The sequence below is a fragment of the Mirounga angustirostris genome, unplaced genomic scaffold (genome assembly GCF_029215605.1).
Source record: "Mirounga angustirostris isolate CCGP_5_RB_7025 unplaced genomic scaffold, mMirAng1.0.hap1 SCAF_1, whole genome shotgun sequence".
In the NCBI taxonomy this organism is placed as follows: Eukaryota; Metazoa; Chordata; class Mammalia; order Carnivora; family Phocidae; genus Mirounga; species Mirounga angustirostris.
Genome location: NW_026991709.1, coordinates 53,403,194 through 53,415,442, shown reverse-complemented (window position 1 = coordinate 53,415,442; position 12,249 = coordinate 53,403,194). Strand labels below are relative to the sequence as shown.

Here is a 12,249-nt window from a genome sequence, read left to right as displayed (position 1 = left end):
GGGAGGAGTTGGCACCCCAACCCTTGTGTTGTTCAAGCGTCAAATGCACTTTAGAGGCAACAAAAATTAAAGGGCACAGGGTGGCAGAGCATGCAACTCTTGATCTTGGGATCATGAGTGCAAACCCCACCATGGGGGCAGAGTTTCCTAAAAAAAAAAAAAAAAGTTTAAAAAAAATTAAAGCTTTGAAAAACTTCCAATTTAGTGGGACTTGGGATGAGGTGAGACAGAACTAGAAGAACATATATATGGAGTACTGACTGTGGATAAGGGTCATTAGACATCGCTGTCTTGTGTAATTCTCATTCTGAAATATGAATATATGAATTCATATGAATTCATAAATATGAATACGCCTTTCTGCACATAATGAAGGAAGTTTATTTTGAAGTGACATGCTTCAAGTCCCTCAGTCAGTAAGCAAGAGGGGCAACGGTAGCGAAGTCTAGCGATCTCTGACTTCCAAGCCTCTGTTCCTCGTACTACATCTGCTACTCTCAACAGAGGGTGACAAGGGCTCTTGTCATACTGAGGTACTGCCAACATGCTGACGGAAATACAGCCACTGAATGTTGAAGCTGGAAGAGACCCTGGCTAAGAACTTGAATCCCACATTCAGTGCAGGACTTCTATTCACTCTTTAGCCATCCGTCCCATACACCAGAGTTTCTCAAAGTGTGTCAGAGTACCTTGCACCTGCTTCAGAACCACTGAAGCACTACTTAAATCACAGATTCCCAGGCCCCACCTCAGTCACACTGAATCAGCTTATCTGGATATGGGACCTGGGGACCTCCACTTTTTTTTTTTAAGATTTTATTTTTAAGTAATCTCTACGCCCAACGTGGGGCTCAAACCTACAACCCTGAGATCAAGAGTCGCATGCTTCACAGACTGCCCCAGCCAGGCGCCCCTGGGAGCCTCCATTTCTAACAAGTCCTCCAGGTTGGTGTTTTTCAAACTGTTAAGTCCTAAGACCAATTTAACGAATAACACTGTGTTTTTTTAATAAAATAGTTTGGAACACATTAGATTTATAAAGATCAGATACGAATAGAAATAGCAGAGGGTACTACTCTTAGTACCGTTTCAGCAAAACTTTTGTTTCAGTTTTTATATATGGATCGGGATATAAAAGGCATTTCTTACCATACATCTTAGTCAAAAACATTTAATACAGCTGCTTTAAACAATTTTTGTCCTCATTCTTATTTCTCCTTTGAAGTAAGTTATCGATATTTTATGTAATTATTCCCTTTACAAAAAACCCAACATTCAATGTCCATTTTCAGATCTCAGTTATTCTATCCCAGGAACTTCCGTTTTATCCCATGATCTCTTCACCTGAGCGCCATGTTTAACTATTGGTTTAATTACCCAATCAATATTTTACAGTATTTATTTTCCTAAGATTTCAGAAAATCCAACTCATTCTTATTTTTCACTTTGTACTTTATACAACCGCCTCATGAGCTATAATTATTTCACTATCTAGATCCTTGAGTTGACTCACATATCTTAACTTATTAAGTTTATATTTTGGTAGGTGTGTCAGTGCTTCATGGTCTATATTCAATACTTTAAGTCTTTCATTCCCGGGGCACCTGGGTGGCTCAGTCGTTAAGCGTCTGCCTTCAGCTCAGGTCATGATCCCAGGGTCCTGGGTTGGAGCCCCACAAGGGCTCCCTGCTCAGCAGGAAGCCTGCTTCTCCCTCTCCCACTCCCCCTGCTTGTGTTCCCTCTCTCGCTGTGTCTCTCTCTGTCAAATAAATAAATAAAATCTTTAAAAAAAAAAAAAGTCTTCCATTCCCTCAGTCTTTCATCTCCTCTGTATTTATATATACTTTTAGATGGAATTCACTACTGGCTTGCCTGCTTTTGCATTTCCATTGTGTAACTGGTACTTATTCCAGTTCTCATCTTTTTCTTTGAAAGAAAAAAAAATGAAAACAATCCCCATTAATACATGGGGATTATCTGCATGTATCTTTACAGTTTTAAAGTGATGTCTTGGCATTTCAAGAAACTGTAATTGCCTTCTAAGGGATAATATGAACATATATGAATGTTGAGAGAAGATATACTCAAAAAGTGCTTTCCTCAGGTATAACTTATATAGAAATCTCTATAATTCAACACAGTCTGTGATGACTCCCCTTGAGGTAGTACAAACCCACTGACTGAATTAGTCACAGAATCTTCTAGCTGGAAGACCCTCATTCAATCTTTAGCCTTAGTCCTTACTACCTTCAGAGCAGTGTTTCTCAAAGTATAGCCTGAGGACCACCTGTATCCAATTTACCTAGGGCATGTAATAAAAACCAAGCAGTGAAATTACAATATTTTTATAATTCGGGTATGTTTTCATTTCATAGTGAGAGGAAGGAAGTTGACTAAAAATATAAAGAAGATATCACTCAGACCTATTTTAAAAGGTGCCCTTGGTGAAATGCTAAAAAAAATGAGGTGGACTTCAAACTACAAGTTCAAGAAAAGTATCTCTTTCTTAAGTTAAGCACTGCTTAAGATTAAGTCTTAAAATCCAGGTATCCCACACTGGTGGTGATGCAGTATGCCATAATTAATTGCCTAAATTTAGTAAACTTAGAACCTTTAAATATCACAATTTTAAACATTTCTGTACTTTTATAAGACACTAATAATTTCAAGGATTTCCTTTAATACAGCATAAACAGCCAGGCCATTTTCAAAAAGTTTTTTTTAGTAGGGTTAATCTGTGAAGTCTTTATTACTTCTATTAAAGATTTCTAATGTAAAAGTAGTTGATATTCCTGGTTAAGATACAGGTAAAATGTGGCCCTTCTCCCTGCTCAGCGGGAAGCCTGCTTCTCCCTCTCCCACTCCCCCTGCTTATGTTCCTTCTTTCGCTGTGTCTCTCTTTGTCAAATAAATAAATACAACCTTTAAAAAAAAAAAAAAAATGTGGCCCTTGCTTTATCCATGCCCTATGAAATGTAGGAAAACATAAACTTTTAATATTTTGGCTGATGATGATTAATTAGAAATTATGTTTGTCATTTTACTGAGAAATATAACATTATACTTTAGTTGCTGAGTCAGATTTTCATGAATTGTGCCACATTATGAGACTGTTCCTTCTTTTTAACTACATACAAAAAGCCTTATCAACTACATAGTCACTTACAGCATAAGCAAACCATAATTACGTGTTCACCCTAGCTTCCACCCAAAGCTGTGTTCTTAATTCAATGTCTAAACAAATCTCCTCTGTTTCAATGGATTAAGTATAAAGATCAGATCTATAAGGTAAGAGGTGGCATACACTTTTGAAGTTGTAGAGCAGAGCTATATGCATGTTTAAGGCAGAGCTATCTCACAAACTCCTAAACCCAGAACTTTTTTTTTTAGATACAAAGATCAAGATGAATTAAAAAAAAAAAAAAGGAAGGTGTCAAAATTGCAAATTTTTGTAAATATCGAAGTCTCTAGCGGAAGATTTTTTCTAAACCGGCCACAGTAGCTCCACAAGTTGTAGCACTAAGTAAGAAAGAACATATATTAACCTCCTCTTTTCAACAGCTAGCATTAAATGTGAAATGCAAATTAAGACTTCAGTTTCAGAACTTAATAGAGATATGCAGAATAATAAAATGGGAAGTTTGGAAACTCTTGGCAATATAGAAGCAAAACCTCTATCTAAATTCTTATTTTGATAATTAAGCTTCAAATCAAATAAATACGTTTTAGATGCAAATAACTGGCAATTCATTGTCAGGGTGACTTCTTTTAGATCACTACTACAAGTTTTACACTACAAAAACTACTCTGACTTCAAAGACCAAGACTGTTCTTGAAAATATTGTTTTAATGAACCAGTTGTTTGATATCTCAAAGAAATGCAAGAGCTCATCAGATCGCTTTTATTCTGGAAATTACTGATTCCCATTTTAAATTGTGAATTGGTCAAATATATTTCCATGGGGAAAGAACTAACATTAAAAGTTTGCTCTAGTGAACAAAATAATGTGCCTCACATGCATAAATGTGGTGTTCTTTAGTAAATCAGGAATGCATTTTGAATACTCTTGCCATATGTTCAAAAATGAAAAACTTCTCTTGCAAACAACCTTAAAAAAAAATCAAAAACACTGAAATCCACATATTTTGGTGTGCACTAAATTCATCTTACAGAACCATCTCATTCTGACCGTTCCAATCAGACTGTTATGTCTGTGACATATTAAGAGGTTCTCTTAACTATCTAAAATAATGTGATATTTACTTTCCATTAAAAGATGTTGGACACAGAACTTATAATCACCTAAGGTTCTCGGCAATGTCAAAGTATGTTTTGCTACTATATGGAAACTACCAGAAAGACCTGGTCCTCAATTCCTCTCAATACTAAGACAACCTTTTAGTAACATAACATCCCAGCAAGTCAGGCAACAGACCAGGTAAGATTTCTTTCCTTTTTGTTTTATGGAAAACTGAGTTCAAGTCTATTTCCCCTTTTTTTTTTTTTTTTTTTTTTAAGATTTCACCTATTTATTTGACAGAGAGAGAGAAAGCAGGAACACAAGCAGCGGGAATGGGAGAGGGAGAAGCAGGCTTCCTGCAGAGCAAGGAGCCCGACACGGGGCTCGATCCCAGGACCCTCAGATTATGACCTGAGCTGAAGGCAGACACTTAACTACTGAGCCACCCAGGCACCCCTCAAGTCTATTTTCATTCACAAAATACAAACTCCATCTTCACTATGGTAATATTCTCGAGTACCACAACTGATATACACATTTAGTACAAGTAGTTTTCTTAACTTATCAACAACTTGGAATATCTGAGGTGTTCTTTACAATGGAAGGGGGCAAACTGCAAGCTGGTTTTCTGCAATTGGGGCTCACTCTGCTACTTTCAAAAGTTCTATCAATTCTCACCTAGACCGTTACTTCTCAAGAACTAACTATTCAGGCACTTGCTGTCCCACACCTTATTTCACCAATTTTCCCATTTGGGAGCATACATGTGAAAAAGGCACTTAAGGGATTTGAGAGTCGCTGTTTATTGCATATACTGGCTGTTAAAATATACCCAATTTCTCCAAATATGTAAATTTTGAAGGAAATTATGATTAACTTGGAAATAGTTATTTGCCTTTTATATCAAGCTGGTCCACTAAATACTAGATTTACAACACTGTCCATTCCACCCTTCCCCACCAGAAAAATAACTGTCACAAACAGCCCAAGTTACCCAAGACAGAGCACCTAGGAAAGAGTAAGCAAATGCCAGTCACAATTATTAGAGAGGCATTCTGCACAATGCTTCCTTGGGTTTTTAGTAATTCTCTCTACTTGCAGGCTACAATCTTTCTACAATATTATCTAGTATTAAATTTCCTAGGCCTTCAACTCTGTAAAATTTCACTATCAATTAAAATGACTACTTGAAAGTAAGTTTTCAAATGACACTTGGCAGATAAATGTGAAATAAACATTTAAACTACCTTAAAATAATAATAAGAGCAATTGAATTCTAAATACTAAGAATCATAAATTGACTTCTACTGTGGGAAACTCAGTAAGACAAGATTTCTGGGGTGTTGTAACCCCAAAAGACATCTTCTTCTGTGAACAGTTACCAACCCTTAGGCCATTACTAATAGCCATCCAGCTTCCCTGTAGGAAGAGTTTGCATACTTACCCAGGAAGGCAAATGGAAAGTACACAGGGAGGAAGATGGAACTGCGGCAAAGCCTTTGTCATATGATAGTGACCTATAAAGTATCAAATAAACGTACATCATCAGTATGGTAGAGCTTTACAATAGAGCCCCAACTCCTGCAACACCTGAAGGAAGGTCCCCAAAACCCAAGAGTCCGGTTCCCCACCAACCCTCCCCTCTCACTACTTCCCACCCCCACGCGCAAACTGTGAAGCAATAAAAGCAAAGAAGCTCCCTGTATTCAGAGAGCAGAGGCTGAGGGTAGCCCAGCTGGCATTCCAGGGTGTCTTCAGCACCCTCACTCCCTACTCCCCGTATGTATAAAGCTGAAAGTTGATCCTTTTCTGCAAACCCCAACCCCACACCGCGATCATACATCAACTTGCACCAAGTGATCGCCGCCCCCAGGACAAATATACCAGTAACCAAATCATAGCAATCGATAGGCAGCCTGAGCCTCCACGGTGCCCAGGAGCCGGCCGGAGGTAGCACGGCGACGGCAGCGGGTCCAGGTAGCGCAGCCCTCAGCCCTGCAGACCTGGAGCGGCCACAGCCGTCGCCCAAACGCCCGGCCCCAGTCACAATCCCCAGATTGGAGATCGGAACCTAGCCGGGAAACACATTCGCCAGAGCCCCCGGCGGCAAGTGCAGGGCCACCAGGTCTCCGAGGTCGGGTGGGGGGAGCTAGGAAACCGAGAGGGAGGAAGGGAGCGAGGGATCCCACCCCGCCTTTGTTGCTGGTCACCATCAAGTTTGCATCTTAGTACAAAATGTCGATCTTAAAGGCTGACAAGACAGAGGCAGAGGCACAGGGAGAAAGAGAAAGGGAATAGAGTCCATCTTGCTTTGGAGAAGAGGGGGGAGAGAAAAATGAAGTACAAATCCCACACTCCGGGCGTAAAAGTCTGCTAAACACCTTTCCATAACGGAGGAGCAACGAGTGGGGTGTCCCCGTCCCCGTGCCCGCTCGAACTGGCGGCGGTCTGGGCAGAAAACGCCTCCCTCTCCTCCTCTTCCTCCTCCTTCCCCTCTTCCTCCTCCCTCTCCTCCTCCTCCCGCGGGCCCCGGCGAAGATCCCGCCGCCACCGCCGCTGCCTCCGCTGCCCCCCGGGGAGGCACCGCCGCCCGGCCGGGCGCTGCCATTCCGAGCCTGGACCGCGCGGCGCGGCGCGCGTGGGGCCCGGCGCGGGGTGGCCGCGCGGGGACGTCCGCGCTGGGGACCCCTGCGCCCCCTCGCCGCGGGCTGGCTACAAAAGTCGCGCGAGCAGAGGTGGCGGCGGCGCGCAGGAGAGGGGGCGCGCGTGGAGCCCCCACGCCGCGAGTGGGCAACCCCAGGGGATGGCGAAGAAAGCCCCTCCCCGCGTGGGTAAAGTACCCCAGTCTCCGGCAGCCCGGCGTCGGCGGCCTGGAGACCAGAACTGGACGTGTCATTAGCAGGACAGGCAATGGTTTCAAAGCCCCAGGCCAATGACCATTAGCAGTGGCAGAGCTCGCTCCGTCCCCATCCCCCACAACCTCCACCCACCTTCCCCTTCGTACCGCCCCCACCTCCACCCCACCTCGCGAAAACTTTTCAACAAGATCCACCTGGACTAATTTGTCCTCAGACAGTTAAAATATTGACTAGACCCTACACGCCGGGAGGGAAGGGGAATGCACGCTTTATTTTCCTTTCTACAGAAAGGAAAGCAAAAAATAGCTTCTCTCTCCGTCTCTCCCTCTCCCCCCCGCCTCTGTCGTACATGTTGTGTCTTAGCTTTTTGCATCGTTTCGTTTTACCTTCCTCATTTAGCAGAAATGATCGCGGATATTTCACACATAAACGTGTTCCAGATTCTTGGATTTAGGGTCCTTGTGAATTACAGGACTCGGGTTTGGTCTCAGTTACGTTAAGTTTCATACAATACCAAGAAATTTAAAAAATAATAAAAAATTTGAGGGTGAGCGAGCGAGACGAGGTGGAGGAGGAAAAGAAACCTCGAGTCTGATTTCTGTAATTTACTAGCGACCCGGATCGCAGCAAATAACAGTGTAACACGAGTGTGGCTTAAGAGGGCTGGGGAGCTCTTTCTAGAGCCATCGACCCCATCCCCGGATAAAGGATCTGCAAGTTTTCTGTCATCGCGACCATGCAATGCCATAACTTACCTTCAGAAATAAGACTTTAAACAGCCAAGGCCTTCCTCCTCCCCTCCACCACCACCCCCAGCCTCGCTCTCTCCACCTTAAACTTATTGACACAACATAATCCCACATTCAAGCAAAATCCTGACACAGCCTCCCTCCTCCTCTTCCCCCTCCTCTCTTCCCTCCCGTTCTCCCGTTCTCTCCTCTCTCCCTCTCCCCCCCCCCCACCGCTTTCCCTCCCTCTTCTCTCTCCCCTTCTCCCTCGCCCTCTTCCCCCTCTCCCCCTATTCTTCCTCCCGGCTACTCTGGCACTAAAACAGCACTTTCTCTACTCGCCGCGCATTTGGTTAGGGGTGGGGGGTGAGAGGGCACCGATCTGCGGGGCCGGAACACCCAAATCCCAACTCTCCAGATGAACGAGCAACTGGGCTGCTGTTCCCGGTCACCGACGCACACGAAACGTTCAATAAATCCACCGAGGGCTGGCTCCTCGTACCTTCCTCCCCTGCCCCAGCTCCCCAGGCCCCACCTCCCCGGCAGCCGAGACCAGGCTGGGCTCCACGTACTTTCGCCGAGATGAAGTTTGGGGCTCCCCGGGCGGCCACGAGCCGCCCGCCGGCGTTGAGGGCTGGCTCTGTTGTTGTTTTCCTCGGGCTGCTCCTGCCCGCGCCCCGGCTCCCGTTGCCCCTCTCGGGCGGCGCTGCCTGTGTGCCGAGAGGTGCTGGTTGCAAACGCAGCCTGGCACCGGCTGGCCTACTACTCCCCAGCCCGGCCCCCAGCCTCCCGCCCGCAGGGCACTGCCTCCGCGCCCCCCGCCCCCCGCCGGCACGGCCGCCGCGACCCTCGCCCCCGACCTCTCGCGACCCAAAGTTTTGGCGGAGGGGGAAAGTGCCCGGGGAGCGGAGCGGCCAGCGGCGGCTCCGGACGCGCGGGGTTCCCTCCGGCTTCCTCAAGTCCACCCAACCGGCTGCCGCCGCCGCCGCCGCTGCTCCTGCCGCGGAGTCCTTGGGGCTGCAGCCCGGCGGCTCGCAAGTGAGTAGGAAAACAGAAAGTGCGGGGAGAGCGCCCGGGAAGGGCTGGGGATGGGGGGCGCTTACCTCGCGGGCTCGCCGGGCGTGAGGGTGTGTGTGTGGCTCACCCTCAGCGGCCAGTCAGGGTTCCTCTATGGGAAAGTGGAGAGGAGCTCGCGGAGCCGCTCTGCCTCCGCTTCACTGTACACTGCTCCACATACAGTACATGCAACCCGGAGAGACTGAAAACACTCATTTTATATAAGGCAGCCTGCCATTGGCCCGCGGCCTGACGGACAGGCCGCGCGGCCAAACAGAAGGCCCGTTACACCCAAACACACGCACACATACACACATTTTACAGAGACACACAAAGATCATCACATTTTCTATTTTCTAATGTTCGGGACCTGTAGACAGTAGGAGAGGACAGGTAGAGAGGCCCAGCAGAGTGGGGTAAGGGGGAAAAACCCTGTCTGCACCAAGTTGCCAGGCTTGAAACTGGTGTCCTTTTGACTTGGGAGGGTTATAGTAATAAACTACAACTCCACTGGATATGGAAGTGAGGGTTGTTTTTTTTTTTTTTAATCGCTGCCGTGTGGTGCCCCATGGAAGAGGCGTGCATTGTGTTATGATTTTACAGCCTGACCTGGCAAACAAGTGACCAAGAAAGGCTTTTACCAGCTTGGATTTCTTCTGTCAATGGGTTAGCTATCACATAGGCCAAAATAGTGCAAGATAAGTTTATTAGGGCTATAATGCATTGAGGTTGTTAACGCCTCGTTCGGAGGTAAATTCAGGAAAATCAATACAACAATACACAGAAAGATAAACATTTTGCTGAAATAACCTGTCTACTTTTAGCTGGTCAGAGGACCACAAATCATCTGCGTGGGCATGCAAACGATGCTGTAAGGTAGAATAAGTCGTGGAAGATTGGCTATTGACACTTTCCCTTAAAAATAGACCTTTTGAGTCAATACATATAAGATTTATATTTTGCATATTATGTACGGTATTTACATATTTCACAACATATGTGAACATCACATGTTGGGTGACTTTTGGAGATGGTGAGCGCGAAGGCTGTTCTTTCCGATTTTTTTTTTTCTATGATGCATCTTTGGCAGATCATATTTGGCAGTCCTATATAAACAAGTCAACAGACTGCTGGGGGAAAAAACCAAAGCTAGAAGTTAAGAGGAATAAATTCTAGACCCCATGCTTAAACTAGCTGGACAATCTTGAGCAACTAACTTATCCTCTTTAATGCTCAGAGTTGGTTTGGGTTTATTTTTTCTCTTTTTTTTTAGATTAAAATAAGAAACTTCCCCCAGTTTTCCTTCATTAAATGTTTATTCAGCATCTACTATGTGCCAGACATTATCATAGACCCTAGATGTTTTCTTAAGGTTCCATCTGAATTTAAGAGTCTGTGAATTATTCTTAAACACAAACATTTTGAAGATTAAATAAACACTATGATTTTTATGGCCTAGATGCAACTTAGAGGAAAACTGAAGAGAATTTATTTCAAATCCCTTTTTATTTCCTTGATGCCATCTTAAGGTTTTTCTCTCACATCCATAAAGTTATCGAGTGTGTGTATATGTGTGTGTGTAACATTGGCAAAGAAAAACAGATACAGAGAAAACCTAAGCTTATGAAGTTTAGAAAACAAATAGTGGTATTTAGAAATGTGATATTTCATTTATTTTTTAAAGGAAAATAACTTTTAAAAAAGAAAAAGTATATAGAATCACAGCATTTTAAACTGACAGTATTAAAAGTTATATTAATGACACTCTGCATTTATTTGAAAGATGGAACAAAGTGTTCTTTATCCGCATTACATTGCAATGAGGTAGGTGCTAAGTATTATTATCTCTATTTTACCCATCAGAGAAATGAGACAGGGACAAATTATATAACCACCTTGATATTACATAGAATAGCAGTGAAGAAGGAACCTAAACCTAGGACTCTTAATACCCAACATGGGTTTTGAGTAACTTGACAGTACTTCCTTCCAAATGACAAACTTCAGGAATAAGAGGCAAATGGAGGAAAGATCAGAAAAACTTTCTCAGGATTTCATTGTGCTCTTTTCTGAAGAGGAAAAAAAAAAATCAACACAAGTTGCTATACTTAATTGCTGATTTAAGTGTTGTGATTATTTGCTGGTATATTTATGTTATGAAAAATGTGAAAGACCAGCCTACCCCTCACCCCCAACCCCAGCCATAGGAGAACATCCTTTATTTCTTTATGGTCACAAAGTTTTTTTTGTTTGTTTGTTTTTGTTTTTTGCTGAATTATGCTTAGCTTAACAGAATTATTTAGAGATACACTTTTCAAACTTTTAGATCACACATTGCTATCAGTAAAATGTTCAAGCATATACACTCTATATATGTATGTATGTATGTATATACATATATATGTATATTTATGTTTGTGGGATTTTAAAAATTATTTATTTTAGAGAGAGTGTGTGCGCAGGATGCAGGGGAGAAGGGGGATAGGGAGAGAGAATCTTAAGCAGACTCCCTGCCGGGCACAGAGCCCAACATGGGGCTCAATCCCAGGACCCTGAGATCATGACCTGAGCCAAAACCAAGAGCTTGAGGCTTAACAGACTGCACCACCCAGGCACCCCTATGTATGTGTTTTTAAAGTGCACCACTATGCGGATATAATATTTATTATTACAAAGTATATCCTCACAAGAACAAAATGAAAAAGCATTAAGTAAAAATAAAATTAAGTCAGAGTTTTAATATTTTCTTCCCACAGTCCTGTGATACAGTCTTAGCACATGCCCCAAGGGTTTGCATTCAAGTTTGGAGACCTCTGATAGGGCAAGGTGCTGACCAGGACTGATGCAAGAGAGCATAAAGAAGTGCACAGAAATGTCTCACTGCAACACATTACCGTTACTGGAAAACTGGTAAGTCCACAGAGCCTTTATATTGGGAGAATGACGTATTTTTTTTTAAATGCATTTTATATATTGGTGATGTATTAGGCATCATGTGGTAGTAAAAGCCATCATTCAATATTCTTTTGCAGATCCTTTATTGAGAGGGACCTATGTGCTAGACCCTTGTGCAAGCCAGATTCTGGAAAAGGAAAATTGCCTGCTCCTAGGAGAAGTGATAGAATGGAATGCCAGTCTCCTGTATGATAGATAAGGCCTCACCACTAAGGAAAAGAGGCTTAGAACTAAATGTAATGTAGTATTTTACATTTAGGAAATACTTTTTAGATTTTTATCATCTCATTTTAGAATAAATATCAAGAAATTTTAAATGGCAGTGATGCTCAAAAATTAAAAATGTGATTAAAAAATCATAGCTTTCATAGAGTTTATTTAACTTCCATAATATAGGGTTATGAAAAAAAA

General features: G+C 43.2%; 1 protein-coding gene across 9 annotated transcripts in view; it reads right to left on the bottom strand.

The window, feature by feature from the left end:
- Positions 1-9,081, bottom strand: part of BBX (BBX high mobility group box domain containing) — a 277,804-nt gene extending 268,723 nt beyond the window's left edge. For 3 of the 9 annotated variants that reach the window (XM_054504154.2, XM_045902812.2, XM_045902815.2), the window contains exons 1-2: positions 8,931-9,081; positions 5,686-5,758 (exon numbers count right to left, since the gene is read on the bottom strand). The gene's annotated coding sequence lies outside the window, so the exon portion shown is untranslated. Of the gene's footprint in view, positions 1-5,685; positions 5,759-6,622; positions 6,643-8,399; positions 8,538-8,930 lie in introns of those variants that run through there. The other 6 variants (XM_064586706.1, XM_064586785.1, XM_064586746.1 and 3 more) reach the window with 3 other exon arrangements.
- Positions 9,082-12,249: the final 3,168 nt, after the last annotated feature.